Genomic DNA, 18,932 nt, shown 5'->3' on the forward strand with positions numbered 1-18,932 from the left:
ACCTAGTTTCTATACGAGTAGATAGAAGTTTTACATCGTCTGAGATTACCAATGCATGCATGAGGCACAGAGCTCAGGGAAACATGTCTTAATAATCTCCTATTAAAACTGGCTAAGGTCGGAACGTTTTCCTCGTTTGATAAGGTATAAATAATCCTTATTTAAGCCAAGCGCTACCAGCTAGCAGGGTACTCGGCTACCTAGCATCCTGCGTCGTATCAGCGCTCAGAGCCTCGCCCCAAGGTCAACTCAGTTGCGGGTTGGGAGGGAAGGGAAGAGGAATCCCGCACCGTCACAGTGGCAGGCGGGTCCTACCACTAGCGAAGCCATAATTGAATGTTTCTACAAAAAAAGAAAGATTCTTCTTCGGGGAAGGAAAATCCAACGATTTTTTCGTCGATAGTCTAATTGACACTGAGAAAATAATTGAAAAAAAAATTATATTCATCAGCGCGTAGTTTAGTAAATATTTTCACTAAAGCGGCTTTTAATAGTCTTCGTGCCGCAATAGGTTGCACCCAAATTCTCCTTTGACTGGCACTTTTCTTCCGTTTTATCCTACCTGGTATACAGCAATTGCTTGATTTTCACTCGGCAGTATGTCGTTCTTCTACCTAGCAAGCTACACACATTGTGCCGGACGCGGAGGGATTTCGTCCGCTCCTATGTGAACAACGGCGACCACTCTCTGTGTCCCGCGCGCGTAGCGTGGGGTTATTCTGTACTTCGGAATGAAAATTACCGAATTCGGAGAGCAGATGAATCTTCAATTGAACCGCTCAATTAGCCCTTCATAGCTCGAGTTAATAACAATGACTGATTGGAAACGAACCGCTCACGTGAAAGTGAGCTCTTTCAGCGAGCCATTACTCGCGCGTCGTAGGTGGTCGAACAATGCCCGTATTTCGCTTAATACGTCATCCAAATTTGAGCGCGAAATCGGATTTACAGAATAACCCGCCAGGTTTTTCAACGGTTGTGAACCGAATTTCGATCCATGCAATTGTTTTCACGGTGGATTTAAACAATCGTTCGATGCTTATTTAATTTCTTTCGGAACACCGAAACGACACCCGCTCAAACAAAAAAAACTCACGTTGCAAATGTAATAACATACCCTCAAAGGGCGCTAAGCGGAACTAAGGGAGCGAAGCGGTGGAAGTAAAGATAAAAGAGAGGCAGAAAATGGACCAGGAATTTCCTAACCGCCTGGGCATCCTTCTTAAAGTTGATACCAACTACTTTGGAGCTGGAGGAGTTTTCGTCGAAAATTCCATTACCTCCTATCTTCAACATCTACTACACCTTACTCCTTTCATGTCATTCCCTAATCCAAACCTCCCTGCTCTCGCTCTGAAACGGATAAGAGAAGTTCTCTCGGGATAAAAAGAAGAGAGCAATCACAAAAGCGTAACTTCTCAAACTTGAATGGAATAAAGGGCCATTTTTTTTACTCCAATGCGATCCTCTCATTTATTTTTACTCTTTCCTGGCAAAGTATTGCCCCGGATTTGCAGCGAGCAAAAGGAAGGGTCAAATTGGAAAAAAAAACTGTCGGAACGATCCTCCGCTTGTAAAGTCCGTCTCATCCCAAACTCCCCACAGATGCATCCTGCACGAAAGTAGTTGGAAACAACGGGGATAACTTGTACTCCATCGCTCCAAGTAAAAAAGAGCAGGGCGCAAAATTTGTCGCACAAGGGATTTTTCTCAGGACAAGAAGTAAAGAAAGAAATCCAAGGAAACTTTTGCTAACTAAAATGATATGCATCACTATCTTCAAGACATCTTCGTGTCATTTTTCTAAGGGCACTCACAAAACGCATCGCTGAACTTGTTGATTACAAAAAAAACAATCAAAAAAAGCATAACTTCTCAACTTGAATTACATAAAGGGGGAATTTTTTTACCCCAATGCTATCCTCTCATTTACGATACTTTTACCCTTTTGTGAAAAAGTATTGCTTCGGAATAGCAGTGAGCAAAAGCAGTGGAAAAATTGGCTCAAAAACAGTTTGGTCAACTTGTTGATTAAGAGGGCAAACTCAAAAGCGTAACCTCTAGCGTTGAATGAAATGAAGGATAATTTGTTGCACAAAGAATTTTTATCTCGGAGAGCGCACAAAGAATAAGTACATCTATCTTGAAGAACTTTGAGCTTACAAACATGATATGCATCACTTTTTTAAGGACATCTTCGTGGCATTTTTCCCATGCCACTCACATGACATAATAATGTCTTAATCACACATCACGAGCACAGAGAAAAATGCACAATAGTTGCTATTGGAAAATATTCCCAAGTCAACTATCCCGAATTTCACCATCGTTCACACGGCAGGTTAAAAATATAGCTACATATATATCACATTTACCGCTCTGCTTGGCTATGAGGTTTATCACTGTCTCATCCGTCATTACCTAAGTGAGGATATGGTTTACATAACGGACAATCATGTTTGAAGAGCATATCTCTCCCTCCTCTAGCATACCTCTCCTTGCCATCCTTGATGGACCGCAAGGGCGTAAAATTTAGCACTACGAACCACGGTAATATTGCCGTGGGAATATAACTACTAAATATGCAAACACTTTGATTTTCATTGCCGGTTTCAACACTCTCGTATCATAATAATATTTATTTATTATCAGTTTTTACTCTTTTGAGCACTTCTTAACTTTTATGAGTCATATAAAGTTGGATAAAAGGACTTACCTAATATAGGAATATGCTGAAACTAAATATTGCAATCCCGTGTCATTATCAAGGTATATAAAGATGGCGTATTGATCCCCGTTGTGGCGTGCAGAGTGAAAGGTCCGTGGTTCGATTCCTAGTCCATTTCGTGAGGCAAACACTTTGATTTTCATTGCCAGTTTCAACACTCTCGTATCATAATAATATTTATTTATTATCAGTTTTTACTCTTTTGAGCACTTCTTTACTTTTATGTGTCATATAAAGTTGGATAAAAGGACTTACCTAATATAGGAATACGCTGAAACTAAATATTGCAATCCCGTGTCATTATCAAGAGGGAATACTATAACGACGTGGCAGTGTTGAAACCGTTCGAGGGTACACCGAATATAGCTGTATGAAATCGACTGAGTTTTCAATATGCTTGTTTAGAAATAAGCAGGTTCCACGAATTTAATTCAAGAACAACTGAATTTGTACGAAAATGGTTGATTAAAAAAGTCGGCCGCCTAATACAAGGGAGATTTGAGGCTCGAATAAAAGACGTGTCTGCTCGTCGTATGACAGCAGGCGGTGTAGGATGCTTCGCTCCACTTCAAAGGATTTCTCCATAAAAATGACTCGCCCGATACCTCAACATTCGCCGCTTGGGATCGACAACCACGGCCGTTAGACTTGCAATTGAGGTCTCTCACCATTGTCATATTAATTAATCGTAGCGGGCGTAACTTGGTGGAAATCCATAATCGCAGGAATAGAAAGATGGACTACTTTGCTATTTCCACATAGTAGTTTATTAACACCAACCATGCTTTCGTTACAGAGTAACATTATCAAGGTGAGAAAGGACGGAGATTAGACGCCCTGAAAGAACTAGAAATTTTAAGCCACAGGGACTCATACCTGGTTAACGACCACCTTTACCCTTCTCGCTCCCCCTCCTCCACTTTCCCCTTTACTCATACACCCCTCCACCCACCCTACCCAAAGTGACGCCAAACTCAGCTCCAACTCCAACCCTTACCTCCCCCTAGCCCTCGGCTCCCGGTAATTTTCTCTGCTATATATACTGTCAATTTGCCTGAATTTTCACGTTGATAATGTTACTCTGTAACGAAACCATGGTCGGTGCTAATAAACTACTATGAGGAAATAGCAAAGTTGTTCATCTTTCTATTCCTGCCATTGTCATATTATTGTCAATTGTGATGACCGAATAGAAATACCTGAAATAGGTAAACCAGCCAATACCAAAGCACCTCGATGAATGAAATATCGTGGAAACAGGTTCCAAAGCTTTTTCCAGTTGTATATTGCTCTCTTCAAATGAAATAATTTCAGCACTCAATTGAATAATCAAATTGTACAAGGTCGGTATTTATTCATGTAATAATATAGTCATTTCCGAATCCGCATCTTCCATCTCTAATGTTATATTAATAACTATATACTATTATGCCCAAATGTTGTAAATTATTTCCTGGATGTTCATTAATAGTTAACCTATAGTGCTTAATGAAAAATATTTTGAAACAACGTATTTTTTTTTGTCATAAGCTTTTATTTAGCAGTGTTCCATTTTCGGAACGCTAGGCAAATCCACTACTGTTATGCGTGCATTCATTCATTCATTTAACTACAATATGTAAAAATCAGGGTAAAATTCTCATTTTCAAACTATCGGCATATATGGGTTAAGCAATATTGCGCGCCGATTTATTGGCCAATAAATTGAAAAGTGCCATACGGGCTTAAGGCCTCCTCTTTGTGTCCTCTTGTTCATGGAGTGTTCTTTTGATTCTGGCGGAAAAATGAGGGGATCGCAACAGTTCCGCCTCTCGCCAACAGATCGCGCGCGACTGCCGACGGAACACTCCGTGGTTGGAGCACGGAGAGAGGAGAATGCGGGGGTAAAGGCGGAAGGCCGCATTTGACGGCGAAAAAACTGAGGGGTGCCGCGGAAGGAAACAACTGCCCGTCATATCCGGATGCGATATGATTGGTGGTGGTGTCATTTGGAGCTGTGGAATTTTGATGAGTCTTAAAAATATCGGAAGGAAATTCACCCTCCACACTTTACCTGATGACGGCGCCCGAGTCGGGTGCCGAATCGTTGGACATATTTACGCAACTGAGAAAAGTTGCTGAACATCATTTACCAGAAAAACACTAATTGTAAATCGTTTTTCAAAAAGAGTCACTGGTTCGGCTCGTTGGTCGAGTCGATTTAGATTAGATTATTTTTTTTTCTTGAAGAGCCCTTTTACAGAACTACGAACATTCCCTCTGCTAATCCTTTCGAAAATTCATCGGCTACAATGAAAGGTAATCACCAGGGTCCCTGCGAAGGTTAAATCATATTACATACAGCTTTTTGACTCTTTTATTTTTACTCATGGTTGAATGAGGCCGGATTGCTGCCTTATCCCCACCTCAGCGCTGTGTACTAGAGTTTAATTCACGTCTCTTCAAGTCCTTCGATATTTTGTTCGGTTTTTGAATTTTTCATGCTAGCCTGCAGTCCGAAAACGCATGTACATTTTTATATACTTATATTTAACAAATTCTCACACGGAGGAAGGCAATATTCCATATAAATTGGACAAAGTAGCACAACTTGTCATATATTGCCACTCTGACATTGATCACCCTTTCAAGATAAATGGTCCAAAAGCTATTTCAGCGCCCAAGGAAACTCATCAACAGACCACCTTTCTCCATGAAAAAGAGCTCATTTTCCCAGGAAGTCCATTTTCTAAAAAAGAAAAAAATTGGACTTTTGGAATGGGCGTTTTAGCTCAAACGAATTCCATTCCACGAACCTTTTCGTTTGATGAATTCCGTCATAACAGAACAGAGAGACTGGGAAAATGTGGAGAAGTACGAGGAAAGTGTCTGAGGTCGATCATTTCCGGCTTCCATTCATATTTTCACCGTTGAGAGCATTCATTTTCGTGTATCATTAATTTAATTTTTACTTCAGTTGTACACGCAGAAGTTCCGGGACGAAAATCATAGCGATCTCGAATATATCATATTAGTTCCTATCTCATGAAAATAAAAACGGAAAACTTTACACCTTGTGGACGTTGATTCCATCGCCTAATAAAGAATTAATGCTGCCAAGGATTGCAGCCATTGTGGAATACAATGCTTCGAAGTTATCAGTAGTGACCCTTATTAAAAGAGGAATGTGATAAAGTGGATGTAATTTCACCATGAGAGCGAAGAGAATATTTACTTTTGATATTAAAAGGAGAAATCATGATAGCAAAGATCTCCAATAATATATAATTCATCGAAAAATCTGTAAATAATAAATCAAATTGCAGAAAATAAAAAAGTCGAGTTAGATTTTTATGACAAATTACACTTTTTTTGCTCTTCAATCATATATTTTTCTCATTGTCAGTAATTCCCATAATTTTAAATGGAAAATTTTTCCCATAATTTTAAATGGCATTATTTTTTCCAGTCAAAATAATAACAGAAAAAACAGGATAAATCAACCTTTATATTTTCGTCTTAAATAGATCACTTTAGCATTTAAATATTAATATTTGTCTTGTTATACCAAAGGATATACCAAGATGTATACAGAATTTTCAGGAGTAATGCTACTTTCTGCCAACTTTGACAACCCCAATAACTAGGATTTATTCTATTTAGAGATGTATGAGTTTTTACTCACTGTGTTTTGTGCTGAAATAAATGCCTCGTTTTCGAAAGACAAATTCTTCTTGGCAGATAATAGCACCACCGACATATTACGAAATAATGAGTGCCTATATACATTGAATTATTAACAAGCATATTTCGAGTATTTATTCAACTTGCCCAATATTATTTGTGCATTTTTTTCTCTTTCGGGTACCTAAAAGATGAAAATATACAATAATCGAAAATTTTTATTCATTGTGCAAAATAAACAAATTGTGTTAAAAAGAAAAATATTGTGCATTCACAATAGACAAATTATAATTTGGCGTTAGCAGTTAGTTCTCCAAAGTATTGGTTGTCTAAAGGTAATGAAAACCTTACATGAATTTTTCAAGTAAGATTAACTTTAATTAAATTTTTCTATACGAGTTACTTGGCGATGCAAGTCCTACCCTGCTTAAATAGAGATTTCTCTCAAACATATGGCTAACTTCCACAATTTAGCACAATTTAGATGAGTTCATTTTCTCTGCTTTGAGATTCACAGCTTGAAAACCTTCTTTCGTCAAACATTCTCACTTCACTTAGCAGAAAAAGTACTTGATAGCTTAGAGGGTACGTACCTAGAGCGAGAGAGATGCTAGTATTTGCTTGATCTTCCAGGGAAGAGAAGAGCATTTTAAAGCTTTTTTTTCTTAAAATTCCTTCTTAACGTGAAAGGTGCCTCTCCTGGTCCTCAGTCGTCTTACACCGCCTTCATATTCCACATCTCAACCTTAAGGAGTCAAAGAATGTTTTCCCAAGCTATGTTTATTTTTAAGCTCCGCTTGGCAGCTGCAAGGAATGCAAAGAAAGGTATCGCTTCAAGCCGGCAAACCGCTCTCTGCGACATTTTTCTCTTCGCCCCTCCTACTCAATGAAAATCCCCACTCCGTCCACCCTCTGCCATCTAGGAGTTCTCCTATGACAACGATCTTTCCTTCACCTCAGCTTATGGGAAGAATATTGTTTACGAATATTTGAGGTCTTTTAGCGGCAAGCAGATTGTATCTCACTCGTTACCGTTTTTAGGCACCTTAAAGACATCGTTCTGAATGCACTGGAATAGAATCGTCACAAGACTTGGTGGATATCATGTAACTCATCGTTTCATCACTCTTCTTACTCACTATAAACATTGAGAAAAAGAAAATTATTCCGATCTTACAGACTGGGATAACCTTAAAAAAATGACGTCTATCGATAGGCTACATAATGTTCGGGACGCCATACCATCGGAAAACTGAAGGACGTACATTAAATGATATTAATAATAAAATAATTCTTGGAGTATAGCTCAAAGGTATATAATGCAAAAAAGTTATTAGCCAACGTTTCATTTTATTTAAAACCATCATCAGGGCTATGAATGGCTATGAAAACATGAAAACACAATAAAATACAACGATATACAAAATTGTAACATAAATAAATGTTACGAAAGAGTTTTTTTTACAATAATATAATTTAAAATAATAACAAGAAAATTTCACAAAAATTTCGACATACCTTAGCTTTGCACATATTTATTGATATTAGGTTACTAAGCTATTACCAAACCTAGTTTATTATTGTGTTTTCATTCATAGCCCTGATGATAGTTTTAAATAAACTGAGACGTTGGCTAACAACTTCTTTTGCATTATATACATTTGACTTATATTCCAAGAATAATTTTTTGAGATTAAATGAGGTCAAAATAAGAGAAAAAAATATCTAATTAAATGATATTTTAATCCTAAGTTCGGTGCTGCAGCCTTCTATTTCTCCCTATCCAAAGCTGTTTTTGTTACTACCCCCTGATGGTCTTTCCCGTATCCTTCTTGATCAATCCTAGGTACCCAATTTGTCCCTTGATTTTCACCCGGGGACTTTACACCAATTTTTACCTCCTTTATGTTTCCCACATAACTGCTGTGCCTCATAACTTGGCCGATAAACCGTGTTCTTCTTTGGTGTATAGTGGTCGATAGTTTTCTTTCTCCTCCTATTTCTGATGGTCCATTCTTCTGCACCATAGTGTGACACTGCCCATACGATTGTTGAAGGACATCTGCAATAAAATATTCGCTCTGCATACCGGAATTCTCATCCCAGCTAAGCCAAATATTTTTTCATGGAGAACTCCATCCCTGGTGCATATAAAATATTGGCCATCATTTAGCTTCACAGGACTTCCCTATTGGAAAAAATCGGGGATAATAATGAGTTTGGCTTCTTTAACGTTTCCATACGATGTTCTATCTTTGGTATAATGGTTTAAAGGCGATTAATAAATTGTGTATACCAAAGCTGTACTTAAAATCCAGTTGGGAGAATGTGGTCCCCAAGTGGTTAGATCGCTTGGCTGTTGATTGAGTGGTCCCAGGTGCAGATATAGGGTGAAGTCTTCGGAAACTACTTATATAAAAATCCTCGAAGAGGGGTCAGGGAAAGGAACTGGCCCCCTACCCTGGATGTGTGGAATTAACACAGCTGTGACTTTATTCGGGATAAGCTTAAACCTCACCAATACAGACCGACCTTCTGGTTTAATCAACTATTAAATCTGAATGATAATAATGCCCATCTCGTCAGCGTGGCTCACGCACAGTCACTTTCAAAATGCGGTCCACAAAACCCGGCGCAGCCGTCTCCGTAATTTTCCGAAGTTGACCTTCGCCTATTGCTTACGCGTTTCATGTGTACTGGCGATCGATTTGACTTGATCGGGTTGTGCAAGTGGTGCAACTTGACTATTTTACCCTCGCCAAGAGTCCCAAGCTCGTTTTTATAGGTAGTAAGGTCCCGCTCGAACCCTCCCCTCCACTGCCGAACGATTCCACCATCGAAGAAAGCGGAGAAGAATTCAAGGCTTTTCCGGCGAGCAACTCATCGCGCGAGGAAAAGAGACGAACATTCGAGTCGTCTGGTAAACTAATACAGCGTATATGATGGAAACAAAATTTTTGGAGCATTTCATGGATAGTATTCCAATATTTTTCCTCCATATTGTCTTGTAAATACGTAAATACATACGCCAATGTTAGTATTATCATTTGCCTCACGGCTATCATCCGCGCTCGCGTTCATCTGTGTCGGCGGCGAGGGATTTCTGTGTCAGTTTTCAATGTTAAGAGGTGAAATAACAGCAGTTACTCACTAAGTTAAAGTTATTTCAGAACGTAAGTAGTACTTAGATTTTGACTTAATTTCGTCTTGAAAATAGGGAGTATTTTAATTTTTTACCTCGCCAAAACTACCGGTAAGGTTATTGTTTCATTAGAGAATATAATTTTTTGCACCATATTTTTCAGATGAGCAATCGGATTTGTTTGAATTGCTTTTAGGATAAATATAATTTTTCATTAAAAGTAGTCGCGAGACATTTACGGACATTGAGGAAAATGACAGGTTTTTAGACCACAATTCGCCGTCGGAAGTGTTATCCTTTTGTTTGTGAGGTATACTCGCAGATTAGTATTGTTCGGTGTTTTTTAAAGAAAAATAGTGCGAGAAACATCAGCGTGGCATTATTATTGTAAGTTAATTTACGTTGGTCATAGAAACACATAATTTACTTACCCTTTTGAAATGAAAAAGGGAGCAAGTAATAGATTTGATTAAAATGAAAGGTATCCTATTAATGCCGTATCGCATGGAAGATTTTACGAATCACCCCGCCTGCGCCCCTCCCTACTTGAACTTACCACTTCAATTCACAGTAACGCCCATTCGCATTAGGTCCTTTCATTCTATCCATATACTTACTTTCATCCTTTCCCTCCCCCATTACCTTAAATCTCTCCACTATGGATTGGACTTATTCGTGCCTTTTACTCTCCGTCCATCACACCTTTTTCGTTCTTTTTTATACTTACATCTCGGATGTCTTCATTCTTTTCTTGTTCCTATTTCGTCTGCGTCTAAGTTTCCGCAACGTAAAGCGCTACATCCCAATGTTATTACATTTGGTAGGTAATAAATATAAATTGTATCAATTGCGCAGACTGAGTCCTCAGCTACCCGACTCGGTATATTTTTATCGGATGAAAATTATGCGTGCGTATTTTTGTGTTTATAGGCATATGATCTATATTTGTTCACCCATAAGACTGAATCAGGGTGTTTATTACGTGAGTGCAGTAAGTTCCATTATTGCTGTGAAACCACTCATGTACAATTGTGTGGACGACATTGACATTCATGACATCACCAGGAGCCTATTACGACTGAATCTCGCAGATAAATAGAAAAAAGGGGAGAGACTTAGTTTGAGCTCTCAATGGAAGGTGTTAAGATAAAACATATGATAAATGTGCCTTAAAATGGTAAGAAATAGGCAAAAAAGTCACATAATTAATGCTTCCGATGGTTTGTTAATTATCGAAAACATATTTATGATAACTACTTAGACATTCGAACTTGCGATGAATATGAAGATGTGGGTTAATTAGTTACTGGAATAGCCTGGAATATATTGAGCATTATTTAAATATTTGCTTAGGGAAATGTTATTAACGACTGGAATAAATATCACGACGAAGTGAGCATAATAATTATTATTACGTTAGTGTTTTTGATTTCTCCTGTGATTAGACAAATAGAAAACTGTAGGATAATATATATACAAATAAAAATTGATATCTTTGAAGACATAATCCATCAAATCCACAACTTTTTAATATTATTCTTTGCCAGTGCAAGTACGCTATCGTAAATATTGAGAATAATTATATCGCTTTGCGCTCGTTGCAACGTTGTGGATATTTTTGAAAAGCGGTTAACGAGCGTACGTAATGACAAAATTATAAATCTTATACGCGGCGGATCGGTGTCTCCGTAATGTACTTTCCCTTGAGTTATCTTTTCCCTTTGACTTTTACGAACTCAAGTCACCGACTTCTACAGGCAACCAATCCAATCAACATCTGGAAGACTGTTCCTTAATTTTACAGTGCAATCACATAAAACATTAGGAGGATCTGTGGTTGCTAGAAATTTGTAGGAGCAGTGTTTAATTTCACTGGGATCGCGCCGAAACGGCGTTCCGACACCTCTCAGGGAAAATTGGGTCGTGTCAAAATATTTCATGCAATTTTTTTTAAATTTCGTAAAACATGATTCCTCATTGTAACTTGTATATCCAGTTTGAAAAAGTTGGAATTTTTAGGGGGTATATTTAGATATATTGGAAAATCGTGTAAAATAAATATGCTGGCATGCGTTCCGGTACTTAAAATTTCAGAAATGTATCCCTGGGTAGAAGTATTTCGTCGTGGAAAAAGGAAAATATGGCTGTTGGGGAAGGATTGATGCCTTCTGTTAAAATAAGCTCTGTAACTTTGAGGAAAGAAATTCCTCTGGAAAGGGACATTCAAAATTGTCCAAATTATTTCCGTAATTAATGAAGGAAAACGTTAGGGCACGCTTGAAAACTGCGGAAAATATGGGAAATTCAAGTAAGGGAAAGGACGTCGGTTTAGAAGGTCGAAAGTGAAGTCCATTCCCTCCTTCAGGCGGTGAATGGGGAGAATAGCCTCGGGCAGACACGGCTAGGGTGCCTCGTAAACAAGCGAGTTAAGTCCAGGCGAGGACGGCCGTTTGTCGGTCGAATTCACCGCCAAGGACTAAGGCTCTCTTTATTTTCCCTCTTGTTGCCTTTGCCCGTCACCGTCAAAGGCGACATCGCTTGACCCCGCCCCCTCGAACATTAAATCCACTGTCTTTCTGCCGACAGAATACTTTTGGTCTTGTGCCAGCCGCATTGCGTTGAAGCAAGCAAGAAAGAGGGAGCTGGGTAGAGGGTGAACGTTCGCCCGTTAGTGGGACTCCATCTCCGCGAATCCGAATTATTGTGATCTCATACTGTTTGTAGTATCCACACGGTTTTTGGAGGAGGTAATGTTAGTAACGATTTTTTTAAGGAGTTTAATAGGTTTAAATACGTTTTGAATAGTGTAATAACAGGGAAAAAATGATAAAATCGCGGTAATTCACGTTCGTGAAAATCAAGGAGCACTGTTGAACTTTGCGATAATTTTCTTAGTGCCTGAAAAAGTTTTTGAAAATTTTACGCGTGGTAGTGTGTAGATATTTATTGTGGCACGTTGCGGGTTACATTACGACACCAAAAGTTTAAAAAAAGTAAGCGTTGGAGATATTTGACTGCTGAGAATTACCTAGTTGGTCTTTGCTAACGGAAAAAAACTACCTTTCCTACACCGGATACCTACACCTTTCCGTTCCTCACATATGTGTCTTATTGTATCGCTTTTTCGAACTTCGGAATATAGTGAGGTTCTGAAACGATGTTCTCCGTGTCGCTATGGGATAAATATCTGTTATTAATTGCTTAAAAAATCTGATCCTAGCACGTAGCCTAAGTACTCAAGTTAAAGACGTATTGATGGAATTTATGAAGAGCACGCTCTTTCACGAACAGCCTAATGGGATGTACATATTCATCCATGCCAGAAATATTCATTCCAAGTGAAACTGGAATGGAAAGCGAAAGTATCTCATTTCGCTCAAGGATTTAAACCTCTCTTTTGGTATCTTAATTATTTCCCGAGGGATAAAGGTAATGGAGAAACCATGTTCGAATTTGGTTAAAATATGCTGTCTCCCATGGAATTTAGAAGGCATTATCATCATGCATTTACTGTGGGAAAGGAAAGGAGAATTTTGAATCTTAATGCGCGACTTCTCTGCGGCGATGATGGTATTACCGCGAAAACAAAGGAAAGGCAGCAAGGAAATAATTTATTTTAGAGTGTGAAATGGAAAAATATTACAGATGTCTCGTGATTTTTAGAAAAATCCGGTCTACAATCTCTCGGGAAGGAACCCATTGAGCTAAGTTTATGAAATATAATGCGTTATTTTTCCACTATTAATATCCTTAGCGAGCAGTGCTGAGCAAATGTTTTGCAAAAAACATAGTTACGAAAAAATACATCGTATGAGAACGTTTGATCGCATATTCTTTGGATGTACTCCTACAGCATTTTATCATCCATTATTTAGCGAAAGGCATGGCATTCTTTTTGTGCATCTTAAGATAAAGAACATTTAGAAATTAATGAATGAAATTGTTACGAAATGATTTTAAATATATAATGACGTACCTCTGAACACATTTCTCAATGCTAAGTTCCTTTAATTTTCACCATAAATCAATGGAATACACTCCTGGATCTGTATTTGACAAATAATAAAATATTTCTGAACATACTCCGTTATTTTGATGAATTTTAGACCAAAATTAGGTACATTACGGGCTACAGTTTGTTCCGTATTCTGCTGCATTTTTAAACATGCTTGATTTGCATGAAAATAGAGAAAATGTTTTCTCAACGAATTCCAAGTTTTCATTAAAGATATTTAAATTCTTAATAAATGCGTTTTACTTTTTTGCGAATATATTATTATGCTCAATTTGCTCCCCTAGCGCTTCCGTGGCGAGCGACTTAGTTGGAGCCTGATCAATCACGGGGAATGGAAAAACTCAAGAGACTCTAAGAGACAACCGCTTCTTGATTTGAGGCGTTTAATAACTCTGTGTGATGAAATTAATGGTGCATACTTTATTTTTATTAGCGTAGGTAATAGTGGTTTATATATATGTGGCCAAAATAGTTAAATTATTTACGGAATGTTATCTCTAGGCATATAAAATTATCATCAAAAACAAAAATTGAATAACATTTATTTTGTCCGCCACCAAACAGTTTTGATTGGAAGAATTTTCACAAACATTCAAATCATTTTGCTGCTACTTTTTATGATTAGTATTTGAGAGGAATAATAGCATTGAACTCTTTAAAAAAAAGCATTAACAACGGTAAATATTCAGGAATGGAGATTGCCTGAGAAAGTAATGGACATAAAATTAGCGATTTTGAGCTTGGAAAGAGTTTACCCCTACTTAAAAATTAATAAAATTGCACCTCATAACATGGAGCAGCAAGGATGCACCAAAAATATCGAATGCAACACACTACTCCCACCAACGGCTCCCTCAGGGAATGTTACGTGGAGAAAATTTATTATTTTATGAGGGCGGTCACAAAGATACGGATCTGTTATCTTTTTTTCCTCGGGGTACGGAACACAGCGTGTGTGGAGAATTATGAGGTCACACAAAGTCTCGGTGTCTAACCGTATCACTGAGAGCCATACATATCTATGAGCTTTATTTCATAAATATAGAGCCAAAAATTGTCCCATTTGGACCTAGATCTGTTTACTCAAAAAATGGCTCCGTAAAATAGATACATGCTCTCTGGAGCTTCATTGCCATATAAATTTTTCCTATTATCTTGTTTATGCCTATATTATTTCAAATAATTTTAATAGTTCCACCCACTTATTGCAAACTAACCTTTGAGCCATTGGACAGGACGAGAGTAACGCAATAGTTCTTCATTCAAGATCGAGGACAAAGCATTGACTAAGTTCAAATCGGTGATTAAATAAGTGCGGGAATTTATCAAAACCAGACAAAGGGCTCAATCAGTTACATAAGTAAACAGAAAACAAAGATTTTATTAGTAATTTTTATTATTAGGCAGAAATATTTTCTTGGAAAGAATGATTTAGCATCAGACAGAATGATTTATAAGTATTTTTCTAGTTCAGGTAGGTTTACATGTAACATTAAGAGAATTGCCCCTGACTCTTTCCCCTCCAAATTACGACTCCCCTTTTCAATTCACAATAAGGCCTTCTCTTTTCAAATGTATCTTTAAATCCTTTTCTCTTCCTTCCCTTTACTCGCTCACCAAATATTCATTCCTCTAGACTGGATTTTAACGCCCATCCCCGTCTCTCTCCATCCTACCCTGCCTGTCTCTTTCATGTTCCCCACCTCTAGTTTCCTCTCCTCGCCCTCCATGCCCTCACTTCGTCGTTCTGCCTTCTCTCCACCCACTTCACCTTCTTTACTCTCTTCCATACCCCCCACATCTCCTACCCGCGTCTGGTCCTCACTGCTAATTTTTCACGTTTCCGCACCTTAAAGCGCTATCGTGCTGATGACTCTTCATTAGCCTTTTCTTTTAGCTCTAATAAATAGGTACTCTCATCAGCTCTGTACAGTGCATGAGCGCCTCCTCAGATAACGAAACTTTATTCTAATGCACTTTTGTTCAGTGGCGGATTAAGGGGGGAAACTGTTGCACCCCCCGTAATTTCTGGAAAAAGTGAAAGAATAGTGTTGGTAAAGGTGGCGATGAAAGATTTTATTTCATTCTCTCAAACAATATTTAAAAATAATTGACGGATATCTAAAAGACACTTGTCTACGCTTATCACACCTCCTCAAAACGACGACCTTAATCTACCCCAGTTTCTGTCGCGACCATGTCTCTTTAATGAACTCCTCCAAGAGATGATAATTACATGATGACAAATCTTTGTAAAAACACCATCCAGGCAGCAATATTGCATTTGAGAACTCCATTTTAACCGTATATTTATTCGACCCTATTTATACCTAGCTCTACTGTTTTATGTGATTGTACCCGCACTCTCCTCATACCCTTATATGAACGATGGAAGCAGAAGGTACTCCCACGGAAACCTCAAGCACTCTAGATATTTCTAACATCTACGATGCGAATCAAGTTTTGTGGGGGCAACATAAAAGTTTTTGCGGGGATGACCTCCTAATTATATCAGCGCAATGAATTAGGACGGTAATGGAAAGGGTCAGGAAGAGTAAGTGGGGTTGTCGCAGGAAGTAGTGGAGGTAAAATTTACACTAGAGGAGATGTTCAGACATACGTGTGCCGCTGGAGGAGGGTGCAGCCATAACCTTGAGCGGTAGGGGTACAGTAGGTATCCCCTAGAGTGGCCGAAAAATAATAATTTTTTTCGGGATTACATTCAACCTGTACCGGAGAGATTTCTATCAGGATCTAGGATTTGAAATGTTTTCGGGCAATATAAACCACTGCCACCGAGCCCTTTAGTTTAAAAATTTGCCAAAAATTCAGGTTGAATTTTGAGACGAATGCCTATGGGGAAGATGCCATAAACATAATCCGTATTCACTAAATAAATTTTCAAATATTAGTATTGTATTTGCCGAATTAGATTTAACAGACGACTCAGATGTTTCTCCATTTTATTCGCCCAACTCGCAGGAGAACCTTAAATTCGTCGGCGCTTACTTCGATAGTAGAATATTTTGGTCGACGGTTTGGGGTTTACGGGACTTTGAAATCTCAGAAATCATGCTTAAGGCTCTTGGCGCGGGTAAAATATTCTAGTTGCACCCTTTGCACCACCCGATAAAGTCAAATTGATTCTCAGTAGTTATGGAACGCGTAAGCAATATGCAAAGATCGACTTCGAAAAATTACGAAGACGGCTGCACCAGATTTGTGGACTGACTTTTTAAAGTGACTTTGCGTTGGCTTTTGGCACGACTATTATTATGATCCGAGTTTCACGGGGAAATGAGGTAAAATCAGGGGTGTTAACCGAAATTTGTATGCATAATGATGTGTTCTATCAAATTCATAACTTTTCAATTATATTCCTTGCGATTACAAACATTACAATGCAAGTAAGTATTGGAAAAAAGTGGAACGCATCACCGCGCCGCGGAAATTTTTGAAAACCGATTAAAAAGCGACCGAAGTGGCAACAGAAATCAGCTATTTATGGGATGGCTTTGGGCCTCCTCTATGCAGTCCCCTTGGTTTTTGGGATTCGAACCTTTCAAGTTATGTCGCGAGTCCATTATAAATTTCCATCCCAACTAACCATCTTGATTTCACTACTGTGATGGCTCGTGTCGGAAACTGACCTACTTACCTTCATATTTCCTTACTCGCCACTCACACTCCACTCCCTGGCTCCTGGTGCTAGCACATCGTGGCCGACAGTGCAGTTGACTGAGGCGGCGAATGAGTGGCATTGGAGAAGCCATTCAACTTCGTCTAGGGACAATCGCTGACGATAAACTCACCTTGCTCCAGTGGCTCATTACGTCTTTCCTTCCCCCATCACGTCCAGAACCGGTGCGGTGGTTCTACGGGTTTCCCACCGTGAATACCTGGCTAATACCCCTCCCGTAGCAGTGTCTAACCACAGTAATGCTGATGAGGTGTTAGTCTAAGCAGCTCCGCGAGTGTATAATTGTGCTATTTTGTTGAAGTGTTACGTAATTCATATTTTTTTGCTCGCAGAAACAAACAATTGTTGAAAGTTGAACTTGTCTCCGAAGGCTTTTTATTCTTACTGGGCATTGTTGCCGAAAGTGGTGAGTGGTGGGCTGCGGAAGGCGATTAGAAGACGATCGAGATCTTGGCGCTCAGGGTCCAGAAAAGTGGTGAGGAGTGGGCCGCAGAGGCGACAAGGAGACGCTACCTGGTTTTCAGGGCCCGATGAAGGTGGGTGTTATCCAAGAGCCAAACAGTTTCCAAATCCCCACGATCTTCCCTTTTAACCTCACGACCGTTATCAATCACTCAACCAACCAAATTCGTTTTCGTGAGAACTATTATTATTATATAAAAAAAAACAAAATTTCGGGTAGTCCCATTTTCCTTTTTATTTTAGGGGTGGATGGTGTCTGATAATTTACGGCAGTGCCCCCGACCTAAGGAAGATGGCTTGCCCACGTATGTGGATGTTTATCACGGCTCTTTAGGCTACAGTTCGCAGGCAAGTGTTGGTATGGTATGTTATTTGGAGGAGGCGACCGACAACTGAAGTCATATGAGCGGTAATATGCGGGAAGGGTGTGGAAGAAAGGGTGAAGAGAATCCCGGCGTCGGCAATAGCCTACACTTAACGAAAGGCACCATCTGGCTTTACGTCCCATCCGACGGACGGAATTTTGCGCTTTAAATGTCCTCCACACAACATTCAAGGAGGGTTCGTGCAGTTTCTGAAAATTCTCTGCCCCCGCCGGGATTTGAACCTGTGGGAGAAGGTAATTCAAATTACACACTCGAGCCGGGGTATGAAAAGATTTTATTGTTGTGGCACTGTCACGGTACAAAGCTAAACTCGCTCGTCGCTGGCTTCACGGGACTGGCTGGTGCCTGACTTCGATGCATGTATATCCCTCGCCAGAGCATTCTGGACGGTGGTTCTCGAAAGTCCCCCGTCCTCTCGAAGGTTCCGGCGAGGATCGAGGGAAGAGCAGCGGAGCCGAGCGCCAGTCGAATGCTGCCACATCAGCCCCCTGCGGAGACTGGAAGTCCGTCGAATGCGAACAGCTATGGGTAGTGGCGATCGGGAAAATGCACTCGGCGGCCGTATCGCGTCGTCACCGATGGTGGCTTGTCCTGTGGAGATAGTGAGGTGGATGAGCGTTCTTTAGAGACTGCATCGACTCTGGGGTCGGCAGCAGGAAGGGTGCCACGAACCCAAGCCCCCGGGGTGTGAAACCAACACTCTAGCCACCACACCAACCCAGTCTCCACAAGGATCGGTTTCCTCGCACTACCTAAGACTCCTCACGTAAATTAGCCATTAATTTTCCCAAACATTGGTGGTATATTGAAAACTAGGTGCATGCGATTAATGATGC

General features: G+C 39.5%; 1 long non-coding RNA gene across 1 annotated transcript; it reads right to left on the bottom strand.

Moving 5' to 3' along the window:
• Positions 1–6,195: 6,195 nt before the first annotated feature.
• LOC124156838 lies at positions 6,196–7,524 on the bottom strand. Its single transcript, XR_006864401.1, has 2 exons — positions 6,985–7,524; positions 6,196–6,575 (listed from the first exon to the last, which is right to left on the bottom strand). It is a non-coding gene; the product is annotated as an uncharacterized LOC124156838 (long non-coding RNA).
• Between the last annotated feature and the right edge of the window lie 11,408 nt (positions 7,525–18,932).

Source organism: Ischnura elegans, chromosome 4 (assembly GCF_921293095.1).
Source record: "Ischnura elegans chromosome 4, ioIscEleg1.1, whole genome shotgun sequence".
NCBI lineage: Eukaryota > Metazoa > Arthropoda > Insecta > Odonata > Coenagrionidae > Ischnura > Ischnura elegans.